Source organism: Protopterus annectens, chromosome 16.part0, assembly GCF_019279795.1.
Source record: "Protopterus annectens isolate FY-2018-M chromosome 16.part0, PAN1.0, whole genome shotgun sequence".
NCBI classification, from domain to species: domain Eukaryota; kingdom Metazoa; phylum Chordata; order Ceratodontiformes; family Protopteridae; genus Protopterus; species Protopterus annectens.
The window spans coordinates 252,907,477-252,923,546 of NC_056750.1; the positions used below are offsets into that span (position 1 = coordinate 252,907,477).

Below are 16,070 nucleotides of genomic sequence, written 5' to 3' on the forward strand. Positions count from 1 at the left end.
TTGGTGGATCACATCTCCTCAGGTTCACCAAGGCAGGTACTTTGTACCCCCATCCCCGATAGCCACTGTCACCACGGATGCCTCCCTGATCGGGTGGGGGGTCATTATCAGGGCAGGATGGTTCATGGGACGTGGCAGCCGTTCGAGTACCATCTGCACATAAATGTCCTGGAGATGAGAGCAGTGCTTTTAACGTTGCAAGCCCTCAACGACTTTCTTCCCGTAGGGACAATTGCAGTCCACACAGACAACATGTCTGTAGTTTGGTATATCAACAAACAGGGCGGAACCAAGTCCTACCCCTTGTGTCGAGAAGCGCTCAGACTATGGCAATGGGCGATCTCCTCTCATCGGTTTCTGGTAGCAACGCATATCCCTGGGAAAACCAACATTGTAGCGGACAGATTGAGCAGAGCTATTCTCATGCCTCACGAGTGGTCTCTCAAGCAATCTATAGCGGAAGAGATTTTTCTGGAATGGGGTCGTCCATGTTGCGATCTTTTTGCTACTCCCCAAAACGGCAAATGTCCAGACTTCTTCTGCCTCTTCCCTCTCAGGCCATCCCCCCAGAGACGCTCTGACCCAGGATTGGCCCCAGGGACTTCTTTATGCCTTCCCTCCATTTCCTCTGATCCCTCAGGTTATCCAGAAAGCTACCGTTTTGAGAGCCAAATTGATTCTCATTGCCCCTTACTGGCCTCGACAAGTTTGGTTCCCGTTCCTCCATCACCTTTTGGTGCAGCCGTGGCATCTGGACCCAGTGCCAGATCTTCTGATTCACCAATCGGGTCAGCTGCACCGGTCAATCCCTTCTCTCAACCTCACAGCATGGTTGCTCCACTTCCTTCCTTAGCCAGGCTTCCTTTGATCTCTAACCCAGTTAGAGACATCATAGTAGCTTCGCTAAAATCCTCTACCAGGAGGATTTATACAAGCAAATGGAAACGTTTCTCTTATTGGGCTAAGGCCAAGAATATTGATCCCTTTACTGCCCCTGTTCAGGCAGTCCTGGATTTCTTAGCAGAGATTTTTCATGCAGGCTCCTCTTCTTCCACAGTCAGAGTTCAATTGGCTGCTATTTCCAATTTTCATGTTGGGATAGCAGATCATAATATTATGTCCCATAGGCTCTGCAGGGCCTTCTTGAAAGGAATTTTCCTACTAAAGCCTCCAATCAGGAATCCTCCTCCTCAGTGGGATCTAAATTTAGTGCTGACATCTTTGATTCTTCCCCCCTTCGAGCCAGCTGCTTCTTGTTCCCTGAAATATCTTTCTTGGAAAACTTTATTCCTAGTGGCTATTACATCGGCCAGGAGGGTGTCTGAACTTCATGCTCTTTCGGTTCGACCCCCCTATTTGGTTTTTCACAAAGACAGAGTATCTTTGAGAACTAACCCAACCTTTTTGCCTAAGGTCACTTCAAAGAACAGTTTGAATCAATCCATTGATCTCCCTGTATTTTTCCCTAACTATTCAGATAGAGCTGAACAAAAGCTACATTATCTTGATGTCCACCGTCAACTTAGATATTATTTGGACAGAACAAAAAAATTTAGAAAATCTGATCACCTTTTTGTTTCCTATGCGGATAATAAAAAAGGCCTTCCTGTTTCTAAAGTGACTTTGTCTAGATGGCTTTCTTCGGTCATCTCTGAAATTTATCTGCTCAGGGGAAAACAGCTGTGCTCAACCTAAAGCACATTCAACTAGGAGCTTAGCTACTTCTACAGCTTTTCAAGCTAGACTTCCTTTAGACACTATTTGTGCAGCGGCCACTTGGGCCACTCCTCACACTTTTGTTTCCCATTACAAATTGGACTTGGCCTCCAGGGACAGAGCCAGTTTTGGCTCTACAGTCCTCAAGAGTTTGTTCCATTGAGCCACCCAGGATAGAGGTGCTAGGGACGCGGTCCCATCAAGCAAGAATGAAGGCGAGATTGACAGCTTAACATTAAGAAGTTATGTACCTACCATAACGTTCCATGTTAGTTGTCTTCTCGCCTTCTTTCTGCGACCCTCCTCCCCCCTGGCCTGGACAGACCTTGTTATAAGAAACTGTTATGCTGAAGACCATTCAGACCTGGTCCTTCTTCCATCTGTAGTTTTCTTTCTTCCTTTGGGAAGTATTTTATGCTTGGTGCTATTGCCCTTTGTCATCAAACGAGATCTGGGTACTTACCGCCTTGCATCATGGGATATGGGGCTGCCTCGAGCTGGTAAAAGTGACTCTCGAGCTTAGCAAGTGCCGAGTCGGAGCCGAGGGATCGGCTCCGAACCCATCAAGCAAGAAAGAAGGCGAGAGAAGACAACTAACATGGAACGTTATGGTAGGTACATAACTTCTTATTTTCTGCCTTTACTGCTTTTGCAAGCTTAAATAGTTGTGGATGTAAAAGAAGTCCACCTCTACATCCCCATAGTTCTCTATATGGGAAATGGATGATTACTCAGGCTAGATGTGGGGAGTTTCCACTAGTATTGCATCCCTTTCACTTTGACTTATTACTGTAACCATAATACTAGGGGAATCTGTGCTAGATGGCTTCTTGGTCTCAGCACTGTACACATGAACTTGAGGTATTTACTGACCATATGGCTCCAGTTACTGCATTTCTGTAGGGCTAAGGGCATTCGCATTTAGCCATATTATGCCTGCCTCAGACAGGGATAATGTCCATGTAAGAGCGTATGAAGACTGTAGAATTTGCTGTGGGAGATTTCATGCCAATCTCAGGGAATTGAAGAAATTCAAAGTTGCATCTTTCACTGTCAAGAAAATGTGACTCCTTTTTCTTCAAGGGCAGTACTGGATGCATAGCAGAAAAGATACTCCCTCCAAACTCTGAGCAGGACCAAATTTCTCAAGAGTTTTACAGTATTGGGGTATGTGACGACTTGCATTTTGATGGTCCCCATCACACGATTGCATATGAGGAAGTTAGTGCTACCCTAAGATATGGGTAATGTCAGCGTGCCATATTTCTGTATTGTCCCATTCCTGCACTACCCGTAAACAGGAAAGAGCTTTCATAGTGGAGAAAATAAGCTTGCCTCAAAGTAGGGGGTGCTCTTCAAACTAGATCTGTGATCCAAGATTCTCACCATGAGCACATAATACTCACCCTAAGGAACCCTTATAGAAGATCTGAGGATCCAGGGGACGAGATCTTCATGCAGAAGTATGTCTGTGTAAAGGACACGCTGGCAGTGGCTCTATCAGGAGTCAAACCTGTTTGACAATGAGAAATATTACTCATCCAGACAGAACCCCTTTTCAACAAACAGCGTAGTACAAGAATGGGAGCAGCTTAGGAGTTTGGTCTAGTCTTCAAAATGACTTGCAGTCCATCACAGGCGAAAGTGTTTGTAGACTAGCAGAGCAGACGTGGATCCCCACGAGTGGATGCTAAACGGCCATATTTGTGGGTATGGTTAACGGGTGGCATGTGCCAGAAGTAAGCATTCCTGCTTCTCCAGAAAATGAACTGAGCAAGTACTGCCCCAGGGTACCAGCATTGGAGGCCTGGGCAACAGATGCCTTCTTTTGTAAACTGGGCAAGTCTGTTTTTATATTTCTCTGTCTTTGTTCCCAGGGTGTTACAAGAGATGGAGAACTGGCCAAAAATGCTATTGGTCCCTGCAGGCTACCAAAGCAACTTCTGTTCTTGCTATTGGGCCTAATAAAGACAGACATGATCCCTTTGCCTTATCTTGTGGACCTCTTAAGTCCGAATGAAGGATCTTTTAACCCACCAGAGAGAAACTGCAGCAGACAGAGTGGGTGAATTGGCTCTCATCCTTTTTTTAGGTACATGTTTTCTGCAGATATGCTGTGTATGTTGGGACTGGCCAGAAAACCTAATGCAATGAAATTGTGCAGGGCTAAGAGGAAAAGGTTCTTCTGTGGTACGTTAGCAGAGGCCAGGAACCAAATTTTGCTCAGATGGGGAAACCGTTCTTGCTGGTCTCTCAAACCTCAAAAAAGGCCGAACATATGCTTCACTAAAGGTACATGGATGCACTTTCTCAGCCGGACTACCACTGGAACCACCATGCTGTTCCCAACTCTGTGAGTTTCTAAAAATGTGCTTTATTTGAAGCCACCTAATAAGGAAGTTACTCAACCAATAGAGCTGAATTATGCCTTAATCCCCCTTTTTGAGTTGGATATCTTTATCTCCAGGATGTCTGCTCTGGAAAATGGCATTGCTGTCTGCTAACCTTGGCTAGACTTATTTTGAATTTGTAGGCTTTCATGTAGAGAGCCTCTCCTAATGTTTCACATGGGCCGAGTTTATCCAGAGCACTAACTCTTTTATACCAAAGATGGTGACAAAATCCTACACTTAATAGATTTGCACAAGAGGCTGAGACTTTATAGGGACAGAGCAAAGCACTTCAGGAAATCTGAGCAGTTGATCAGCCCTTTTGCTAAGGGCAGGAAGGGCATCCTGGTTAGCAAATGGTTCATGTCAAAATGGATACCCTGTTGCATGTGCTTTTGTGGCGAAGCAGATGTTCGTGTTACACTGCTGCAGTCATTACACTTGGGTTATCCTGCCATCAGGCGGTTCTCCAGTCGGCCTGAGTTCCAAAGTCTTGGTCCGGCGTCTGTTGTCGCCTGCTCCCTGACTGTCAGTGTGACAGGGGTATGTAAGATGCAGCCGACTCCGTTCTGGGAGGGCATCCTGGTTAGCAAATGGTTCATGTCAAAATGGATGCCATGTTGCATGTGCTTTTGTGGCGAAGCAGTTCAGGCCATGTTGCCAGAGTGATTGAATCAGCTACCCCATACTAGGGAAGGTTGAGCACAATCTATACCAGAAGCACTGATTTGGTCTTTTGCAAACACCTGTTTAAAAATGTAACCTGTGTAGTGCTTCCAGAGCCCCAGGGTATGATGTGTTACAGCTGCTCTGCAGAGCCTATTACCTTTGCTGCTTGTTAGAGCCAACCAAGCTGTGGTACGCAGGCTCCGAGAGTCTTCCTGAGAGTAAGTAGTGCAGCAATAAATAAAGCTAATTAGTACTCTTTATGGCCAGAACTAACTGCTTACTGAATTTGCTAGCTTTCGGATTGCTGAAAAATAGATAATGGTCCTCCCTAGCAAACTAAGACTACACAAAACCTCTGACAGCATTAGACTCCAGAGGCTGCAATTCTCCTTTTGATATCTGTGAAACATCTTTTCCCAAGCTTGCCTGTGTTACCTGGAACTCTTCTAGAGAGCTGACTTGCCATAGGAACAGTACAGAGTGTCAGGAAAGAACTGTTTTTATACTTTGTTCTTCATGTTTCACTGTTGCAGTCATCACTTTCAGGGTTATCTGCCTGCAGTAGACCTCAGTCGGCCTGATTTAACAAAGTCTTGGGTCCTGTGTCTGTTGCTGACCCCTCTTCCATGACGTCAGGTCGTCAGGGGTATAAAACATGCAGCCGACGCCATTACATCAGTCTTTCTTGCCGTGCGGTGCCCGAAGCAGAAGCAGTTCGCAAGTGCCGGTCGGCTGACTCCTGAAATTTTCGTTTTCGAGTTTCAGAACCAAAGTCTTCAACTAAAGCCAAGTACCCCGTTGGGGAAACTTTCATGCTCCTTACCAATGTCAGTAAAAGTTAATAATTTCATTACTTGTGGAAAGCAAATGCCTCATAAAGATGTTCATTCTTACTGTATTCCTTGCCTAGGCCCTGACCACAACGTGCCGTGCTGTCAGTTTCGCGCTTTATTTAATCAGCACAATATCAGTAGTCTATATTTTCGCCTCAAAATATTTCGGTTCCTGGTTTATCCGGAAATGTCGTCAGTTAGCCATCCAACTGCCGGGATTCCGAAAAAGCGCAAGGATAAAGACAGACTGGCCGCCGAGGTCCAAAACTGTTGACGCTTCTAAGCCAGTCGCCAGTTTGCAGGTACTCAGTGAGGCACTTTCGCAGCCCCTGATACCCGCTACTTCTGATTCATAGGCCTCTACGGAGACCCATTCTGAGTCTGGTATGTTGCCAAGTGCTTCAACTATGGAACCTGCGGATGTGTCTACCTTGGCTGGGTCTGGAGCCGCTGTGCAGGTGCAGGCTTCTGAGGGTGTGTTCAGGCCTACGGGCTTGCGTATTAAACCAACACCTCCTTTTAGGCCTAAATCTCGAACCATGCCTAAAAAAAAAAAAATGGCCAGGCCGCATGCTCAGGCCTCCTATGCCTAAAAAACAAATAAGAATGGCTGAAGGTCTAATCAGGGGAAGCCAGCCTCCCCATTCTAAGAGACCTTGGACAGAAGTGGTTTATGAATCTTCTGACCAGGATTCTGAATTTTTCTGATTCTTCTGATGATCTGGATTTGCCCTTATCTACTTATGAGGATTCTGATGCAGAGGACTTTAGTCACTCTGCTTCCCCTCCAGAGGATTTTTCTTTTGATGAAACCTTGCAATACTCTAAGGAAGCATTTCCACTGGGAAAGCCAGGATTTTTCCGATTCAAAAAAAAGAGGCTTAGGGATTTCTTACTCCTGCCTCAGCATAGGGCTTTAGCTATTTCTCCAGTACTAGAAATTGATGCTTTTTCGGAATCTAGTTTGGACCGTGATTCCTTGTCTCCTGCTCCCAGAAGCCCTGACAGATAATACAGGGTTCCTGATTCACACAAGTTCCTTTTTAAATATTGCAGATCCAGAGACTATTTCACAGGGACCCAAGGGCATTAAGGCTTCTACTGCTAAAAATGTTACCCCTTCTGATAGAGACTCCAGGGTGCTGGATAGATTGGGTAAGAAGGTTTACAATTCTGCAGCCTTGGCCATTAGGGCTTTAAACTGCCAGTTTCATATGTTAAAGTATCAACAACATTTCATTAGATTGCTTAAACAGAAAGTGATGTTGATTCCTGACTGTGCGGAAAATAAAAAATTACAGGATTTTAATGCATTCTGCTGAACAGGTTGGAAAACATACTTTGCAATGTGGATTTGATTCTTTAGAGGCCTCTTGCAGGGCTGCTGTTACTGGTTCTGTGCTCAGAAGGCATGCTTGGCTTAAGGAGCAATCTTTACCTGATCATGTTAAAGCTAAATTGTTGGATGCTCCCTTAAATCAGAACCGCCTGTTTGGCAACACAGCTGAGGAAGTTCTTAAAAAGATGGAAGATGAAGCGAAGTCTGTTAGGTTTCTTTCAGCCTCCTAGATTTAGTAGGCACTGGCCCTCTAAGAATTGGTCCTTTCCAGCCTCTTCAAGGTCTTCTCAAGCCAAACCCAGACATAGCAGTAACCCCAGGATGTTCATCGTGTTACCCTGCTGCAGTCATCACACTTGGGTAATTCTGTCGTCAGGCGGTCCTGCAGTCGGCTGGAATTCCAAAGTCTTGGTCCGGCGTCGGTTGCGGTCACTTCTTCCCTGACGTCAGTGCGCCAGGGGTATATATAATGCATCCGACGCCATTTTCTTCAGTCTTTCTTGCCGCGCGGTGCCCGAAGCAGAAGCAGTTCGCAAGTGCCGGTCAGCTGACTCCTGAGATTTTCGAAGTCTAATTTCAGATCCGAAGTCTTCAATAAAGCTAAGTACCCCGTTGGGGAAACTTTTCTTGCCTCAGACCGATGTCAGAAAAAGTTAACAATTGTATTTCTTGTGGGAAGCAAATACCTCATAAGGATTTTCATTCTTACTGCATATCTTGCCTAGGCCCAGACCACGACGTCACTGGTTGTCGTTTTTGTGCTAGGTTTAGTAAGCGTACTATAAAAAGACGCTTTGATTTTGCACGACACTACTGTAGAAAATTTAACTACACTATGCTGTCGGAGCAACCGACTACCAGCATGCACAAAAAACGCAAGGATAAGGACGGGCAGCCTAGACCCAAGCCAGACTCCGAGGCCTCGGCTGGTCCGGTCTTCAGTTTGGCTCAGACGCAGCCCCTGACTACCGCAGATCTGGAACCCGAGACCGCTTCGGAGCTTTTGGCGGAGAGTACTAGGCCGATGCAGCCATTTTGTTTAGCCCCTACTGAACAGACCAGATGGCAGAGTGGTTAAGGTGATGGACTGCTAATCCATTGTGCTCTGCATGCGTGGGTTTGAATCCCACTCTCGTTGGTATTTGATGCTGTTCTCAGTAGTGCCTTTAAAAAAGGCAATTCTGGACCTTTCAATTCTAAACACCTTCTTACAAGTACCCAAATTCAAGATGCTAACACTACAGCAGCTTCTTCCCATGTTTGGTAAGAAAGCATGGCTAGTAACGTTGGACCTCAAGGAGGCAAGTTGCAGAAGATACCTCCATTTCATTGCAGGTTCAACCCACTACCAATTCTCTGTACTGCCCTTTGGCTTATCTACTGCGCCCAGGGTCTTCACAAAATGCCTGGCACCAGTAATTGCATACTGCAGACGAAGAGGAATTCAAATATATCCATACCTGGACAACTGCCTCATCCAAGCAGAAAGCAAGGACATCCTCTTACAACATCTGGCTTTTGTAAAACAACTTCTAAGTTGCCTAGGGTACACAGTAAACGAAAAGAAATCAAAACTAGTACCTTCACAAAATGACATTCCTGGGTGCCAGCTTGGATACAACGGCCCAGAAGGCTTATCTTGACGCCAGACAAACAACTACAACTGACTCTATTTCAAAACAATGGCAACAAAGACCCAACTACCTGCAAGAAAAATTCTGCAGGCCTTCGGCTTCATGGCATCTTGCATACTACTAATACCATTTGCAAAGCTGCATATGAGGAAATTACAGTGGTACCTAAAAAGCGTATGGTCTCACCACCGCCACAGCTTGGACACAATGATATCTCTCATTCCCTGCCTACAACAGGAGTTTATGGTGGTCAGAGGCATGTCACCTCAACAAGGGTCAGCCTTTCACCTTGCCCCCAGCCAGGCAAACTATGACAACAGATGCACCGGACTACGCCTGGGGGGCACACATGGCAGGGACAGTGCGTTCAAGGCGTATGGACTGCAGATCAAAGGAATCTGCACATCAATCAAGATGCTAGCTGTACAGAATGCTCTGACAGCCTTCAGGAATCTATTACATCCAGGACAACTTACAATAAGGACGGACAACACCACAGTAATGTGGTACATAAACAAGGGGGTACACACTCCTACCCTCTATGCAGGCAAGCAATGACTTTGTGGAACACAGCTCTGGCTTACCAAGTTCAGTTAAAAGCTCAATTCCTGCCAGGAAAAAACACATTAGCAGACTACCTCAACAGAAACTTTATGAATCCCCACGAGTGGAAACTGGATCCACAAGTATTTGCAATGATCACTCAAAAATGGGGCCTTCCAGACATAGACCTGTTTGACAGTCCTCAAAACTATCAACTAACAAAATTTTGTACAAGGACACTTCACCATCAAGCTTGGAAAGTGGACGCACTCTCATTCAGTTGGAAAAACCTGACAGTACATGCCTTCCTCACAAAGGTGCTTCTGAAAGTCAGAAAGGAGAGACCACGACTGATACTCATAGCCCCAGACTGGCCACCCCAGCACTGGTACCCACTATTGAGGAATATGGCCCAGGGCCCACCTTAGATTTTACCACAAATTGCCCATTTGCTCACACAGCAAAACAATCAGATTCTTCACAGCCAGCTCAAAACCTTAAATCTGGCTGCATGGCAAATCTAAGCATCCAGCCAGCTCCTCTTTCCCAAGCAGTTATGGATGTTATACTGGAAGCTAGGAGGCCCCCAGCACCAGGAAGGCCTATTCAGACAAATGGAAAAGGTTTTGTGCCTGGAACCAAGCTAAAGGCCAAAACACACTTCAGCCTCACATGCCTCAGATTCTACAGTATTTAACGGAGATCTTGCACAAAGGACTTTTTTTTTTCTTCCATTAAAATCCATGCATCAGCTATTTCAGCCCACTACAACACGGATCCACCCTTATTTTCGCATCCACTTCTAAGGCAGTTCCTCAGAGGGGCAGAAAACATTAGGCCCCCCCAGGAGAGCACCTACACCAACATGGGACCTCAATTTTGTTCTGGAAAAACTTACGCTACCTCCCTTTGAACCAGCTTTCTCTGCAGATCTACAGTTTTTATCATGGAAGACTGCCCTGCTGCTAGCAATAACTTCAGTTAGAAGAGTCTCAGAGCTGCAGGCACTAATGGCAGTGGAACCTTTCCTCATTTTTCATCAAGACAGAGTTTCTCTATGAACTGATCCTTCCTTCATGCCTAAGGTGGTTTCCAGTGTAGCTTTAAATCAAACCATCCACTTACCCACCTTCTTTCCAAATCCACAGAACAAAGGAGAAAGACTCCTGCATTCCTTCGACATTCACAGGCAACTTTGTTACTACTTGGATAAAACTAAGACTTTCAGAAAATCTGACCAGCTCTTTGTATCCTATGCTACAGCTTCACAAGGGAAGGCTATATCAAAATAAACCATTTCCAAATGGATAGGACATTGCATTTGTTTTTGCTATACCAATCATGGAAAACCAGTTCCTGCTACCATTAGGCCCCACTCCTACCAGGACAACAGCTACATGTACAGCCTTCCTCAGGGGGGTTCCAACCAAGGGGATTTTGGAAGCTGCAACTTGGAGTTCAGTACACACCTTTACCAAACACTATCACTTACCACTTTACTCTAAGACTAGAGCTGGCTTCGCCATTGCAGTTTTGCAGGGCCTTCTAGCCTCCTCTAACCCTCTAACTCCACCCATCCTTAGCTTTGGGATTCTACCCAAGTGTGATGACTGCAGCAGGGTAACACTATGAACATAGTACAGTTTTGTACCTACCATAAATGTAGATGTTAGAGTGTACACCCTGCTGCAGTCCAGGTTACCCTCCCTCCATCCCCTCTGATCTAACTGGCTAAATCTCTACAATACCTTCCTGATGTATTTGCTTATAGCTGGAGGGATTTTGTGTTGGTGCAAAAAATTACTTAATTTGGTACTATTTACTGACCACCTTTTTTGGGGTCACCTGACATCTGGGGCAAGAAAAACTGAAGAAAATGGCATTGGATGCATTATATATACCCCTGGCGCACTGACGTCAGGGAAGAAGCGACAGCAACCGACACCGGACCAAGACTTTGGAATTCCGGCCGACTGCGGGACCGCCTGACGACAGGATAACCCAAGTGTGATGACTGCAGCAGGGTGTACACTCTAACATCTACATTTATGGTAGGTACAAAACTGTACTTTTCAGTCCCAGGGGACGCACAAGACTAAGCAGTGGGGGTTTCTGCACCCAAATCAGGGAGTAGTAAGACTCCCCCCTATGGAAAACTGTCTCAATGACTTGCTTCTAAAAACTTCCAAGCACTTCCCAACTGAATGTTCCTTTAGGTGGAAAAATTGGTCTGCAGGCCAAAAACTGGGGACTCATTACCCAGGACAAATGGGTTGTAAATATTGTCCCAAGGATACAGATTTCATTTCTACGCCTTACCAACACCAAGCGGGTGGCCAAATCTACCCCCAAATCAGTGGGCAGAGGCCCAAAATAAAGTACTCTCTCAAGCATGGGGGGCTATTCAGTTGGTACCAGAAGAGGAAAAGGGATAAGGGTACTATTCGAGACTTTTCCTGGTACCCAGAAAAGGCAATACGTGGTGTCCTAACCTAGACCTTTCTACTTTAAATACCTTTCTGGTGATTCCAAAATTCAAGATGCTGCCTCTTCACCATATGCTTCCTATGCTAGGAAAGATGCATGGTTAGCAACACTAGACTTAAAGGACCTCATTCTTCCAGGACAATTAATGATGGATTGACAACACCACTATTATGTGGTGCATAAATACACAGGGGGGGGGTACACATTCTTACCCCCTATGCAGACTAGCCATGGCATTGTGGAACACAGCCCTGAGTTCTCTCAGTACATTTACAAGCTCAATCCCTGCCAAGAAAACTAAATACACTGGCAGACTAAGCAGAAACCTCATGCACCCACACGAGTGGAAATTGGAACCCAAGGGTTTTCAACATGTTGACAAATGGGGAGCCCAGATATAGACATGATGTAATGGGATCCTATCTCGCCTACATTCTTAACTGATGGGTTCGGAGCCGATCCATTGGCTCCGACTCGGCCACTATATACTAGAACGAAGTCTCTAATTGGCTTGGCTACCCCTTATCCCAGAATGCACCACGCCTGCTTCCCCAGATCTCGTTTGCCGCTTTTCAAGCTAGACGTGGTCTCAACTTGGCTGGAGCTAAGTTTTTTTTTTTGATTACTTTTTGGTCTTTTGACCTAGGGTTTTCTTCACAAATTTAACAAACAGCTTTTTTAACAGCTTTACGTGTGTGTGTGAACCTGTTTTGGTGTGATTGGTTGTTGGTATTTTTTATTTTTTTTTCTACATACCGGGCAAGGCCCGTTTAAGTTAGAGGGCCCTTGCCCTTATTTGTGTGTGGGTGTGTTGATTTTGTCTCTACTGTACGTCCTGATTTATCAGGCTAAGCCTGTTTAAGTTAGAGGGCTTCTGCCCGTTTTGTGTTCTGTATCTCGGGCCAGTCCCGTTGAGTCAAAGGGCTCGTGCCCTACTTTAAGGTTTGCTTTTCGTTGTGGGAAATAGTTGTGTGATAGGATGTCGAAAGAGCAGAAGTCTGGTTTTAAAATGCACCAAGTGCAACTACAAAATGTCTCTTACTGATAGCCATGCTGTTTGTGTATATTGTTTAGGACCGAAACATTTGCAGGAAACATGTAGTGTTTGTCATGCTTTTTTCCTCTAGGGTCCTTCAAGAATGAAAAAATAAATTGATCCTTAAGGGCCTTATTAAGCCCTCCTTTGAGGAAGCTTTGGCTTCTCCTTCCTCTCCAGCTTCTAAAAAGAAAAGGTCGTCGGCTCCGACCAGTCCGTCGGAACCGACTTCCAAGAAGCATAGGTCGACCTCTTCTTCCTCTGCTCCAATGGCTTCGGAGCCTCGGGTGGAAGGGTCTGCCTCGATACCTCTTTCCTCGGCTCCATTGGTGTTGGAGCCGCAGGTTGGGGGATCGAGAGGCGAATCACCTGCTTCGGCTCCTTTGGTCTCGGAGCCGTTGGAGGTGTGCAGCTCACTCTCTCCCCCCGGCCCCGAAGCCCCCTTTGGTGCCGATGCTTATTTATACGGTTCCAGATCCGGTGCCGATGGTGTTGGAGCTGTTTCGGAGCCGGTCCCCTGGTCTATCGGAGCCGAGAGAGAAGTAGTCTCGGCCCCCATCTATTTCCTCTAAATCCTCCAGGTTGTCAGACTCAGATTTGGACAGAGTTATCCAGAGGCTTTTCCAGTCCCCGGTTTTTGCAAAAATGGTCTCTGCTCCAGCCCACTCTGCTCCGGAGCCGGTCCCCACTTCGACACATCCGATTCCTCCTCCAACCTCCTTGGAGCCTTTGGAGTCGGTGATGGTAGAGCAGAGCAGAGTTGTCCCGTCGGAACAGAGACTCCCTCGGAGCTTCTCTGTTCCGACCATCATTCCTACCCTGTCCTCTGCGTCAGGGTTCTGTACCGGGACTTCCTCGGTCGGGGCCGAGGGGAACACTTTGGAACTGGTAGCTTCGGTGCCTAGTCTTCCCTCGGAGCGTCTGCCGCAGGGATTCCCGGTACCGTCGTGGTCTGTCAGCCGGTGTCCTCCATAGTCTGGAGGTCCTGCTTTTGAGGCCATGAGGAGTGCGCTGGCCATGTCCTTGCCGGCTCAGCAAGTCTCTACCTCACCGTCCCTAGACTTGGGAACTGGTGCTTCTGGTGTGCTTCATTCCCATGACAGTGGGGCCCCAGGGCCTGAGGATACCCCCTTGGGGGGTTCCCTTCTCCCGGGAGGTCCTTCGGAATCCGCTTCAGATGAACCTCCAGAAAAAAATTGTGCAAGAGGAAGCACATTGACTCCCAAGATGAGTCTAGCACATCAGATACTGACCTCGATGCGGAGGGGTCCCCAAAATCGTCCTCGGATGACGTCTCATTCTCAGATATCCTCGAGATCCTGAGACAGAGGCGATTGGCAGTCCAAAACCCCTTCCGCAGAGGAGTCAGTCTTCCTCAAGGCCTTTGGGGCCCAGCCCTCCGCCTCCTGGGTGTCTCCACCCTTCGATGAATTACTAGATTTAGTTTCTCGAAGGGTGTGGGAACACCCTGACACTGTGGAACACCGGTTCCTGCCAGGCCTAACAAGTTCCTCTCAGCCCCTCCTCAAAAGGAATTTTTGACTAAAGGAGTTGCAGTAGATGCGATGGTGGTGGCATCTGCCTCAGCAGGACGTGGCAGAGGCTTCAATGTCTATTCACCCTCCTAATAAGGATTCCAGGAGCATGGATAGGTACGGGAAGCGTACCCTTTCTTCAGCGGCCTTTACCCTGCGGTCGCTGAATTATCTTTGTCATTTTACCAGGCTTCAAAGGGACCTCCTCAAAGAGTTAGGTGAGTCTCTTACAAGTGATCTTCCTGAGGCGTTAGCCCAAACTGTTGGCGCCCAGATGACTACCCTATCTTCGATAGTCAACTCGTCCATGAGGCTCATATCATATGTGGCCGAAGGGGCGAGTAGAGCAGCGGGAACAGGCGTAGCTCTTAGAAGACACACCTGGTTATGCTTGTGTCCTTTTGCGGAGGCCTTTAAGTCTTCCTTCGCCGATGCCCCCTTTGATGGGTCCTCCCTGTTTGGACCCAAGGTGAAGGACACACTGACTCGGTGCGAGCAGGAGGGCAAGACCTTGACTGCCGTGGGGGCCCGTTTTTCCTCTCCCTCTAGACCTTACCCCAAGGCTCAAAGAGGAGGGAAAATGTGGTTCAGGAAATCTCAAAGGTCTTTCCCTACTCCACCGAGTGATTCCCCCCTCTAGAGGCAGGGGGGGGGGGATTCAGGAAGACGCCGCCCCAGAAGCGGCAGAGGCCCCCGTAACTCTGGAGACCGTGATTCCTTTCGTGGTCCATCCTACGCTCACCGTCCTGGAGACGTGGCCCGACTGCGCATCTCCGGAGCCAGTCGGGGGTCGCTTTGCGGAACACCCGCAGGCTTGGGAATCTGTCACCAAGGATCAGTGGGTGCTCCGGACCATAACCGGAGGCTATCTCATCCCTTTCATCAAGATCCCCCCTCTTCCTATCAGGAAAATCCCGGATGTGCCACCCAGTTAGCGGGATCAAGCAGCGGTAGAGGTTTCAAAGCTGCTAAGAAAAGGAGTCATCCAGCCTGTCCCCGCCAACCAGATTGGATCAGGAACTTACTCGAGACTATTTTTGGTGCCAAAAAAGACAGGGGACTTGAGGCCCATTTTGGACCTCAGATCATTGAATCGCTTTGTAAAAAAAAATCCAAATTCCGAATGGTCACCCTTCAGTCCATTCTCCCATTATTGGAGAAGGATGTCTGGATGTGCTCCATAGATCTCAAGGACGCTTACTATCACATTCTGATGAGTCAAGAGTCCAGGAGTCATTTACGCTTCCGCCTGGGAGCCAGTTATTTCCAGTTCCGAGCACTGCCCTTTGGTCTCACCACAGCCCCCAGGGTGTTCACCAAGTGTCTGGCAGTAGTGACAACTCACTTGAGAAGTCTAGGGTTCCAAGTGTCTCCCTATCTAGACGACTGGCTCCTTACTGCCACCTCCAAGCATCTATTAGTTTGGGTGCTTATGACCACAGTCAGTTTGGGTCATTCACTAGGAATCGCGTTCAATTGGGGAAAATCTGTGCTGCAGCCGTCTCAGCGTATTACCTTTTATAGGCGCAGAGTTAAACACAAGAAGAAGCCGGTAGAAAGGATTCTGGTCCTGCAGTCTCAGGTTCAAACCTCGTTACCCAGATCACGAGTTCAGGCCAGACTGATTCTGCAGTTATTGGGCACGATGGCCTCTACTATTCTTCTAGTCCCCTTAGCCAGGCTACACATGCGGATGCTGCAATGGCTACTGTCGGTTCAATGGTCCTTTCAGGAACTCCCCTTGAACCATTTGGCCCAGATTACGGAAATTTGCTGTCGGGACCTACGTTGGTGGCTGCTTCGGTCCAACCTGGACCAGGGGAGACCCTTTGCCCTTCAGCCTCCCTTGTCCACGGTGACCATGGACACCTCCCAGATAGGGTTGGGG

General features: G+C 47.3%; 1 protein-coding gene and 1 non-coding gene across 4 annotated transcripts in view; both read left to right on the forward strand.

The window, feature by feature from the left end:
* The window catches only part of TINF2 (TERF1 interacting nuclear factor 2), a 767,662-nt gene that overhangs the window by 199,834 nt on the left and 551,758 nt on the right, over window positions 1–16,070 (forward strand). The window lies entirely within an intron of this gene.
* TRNAS-GCU lies at window positions 8,004–8,085 on the forward strand. The gene has a single exon. It is a non-coding gene; the product is annotated as a tRNA-Ser (tRNA).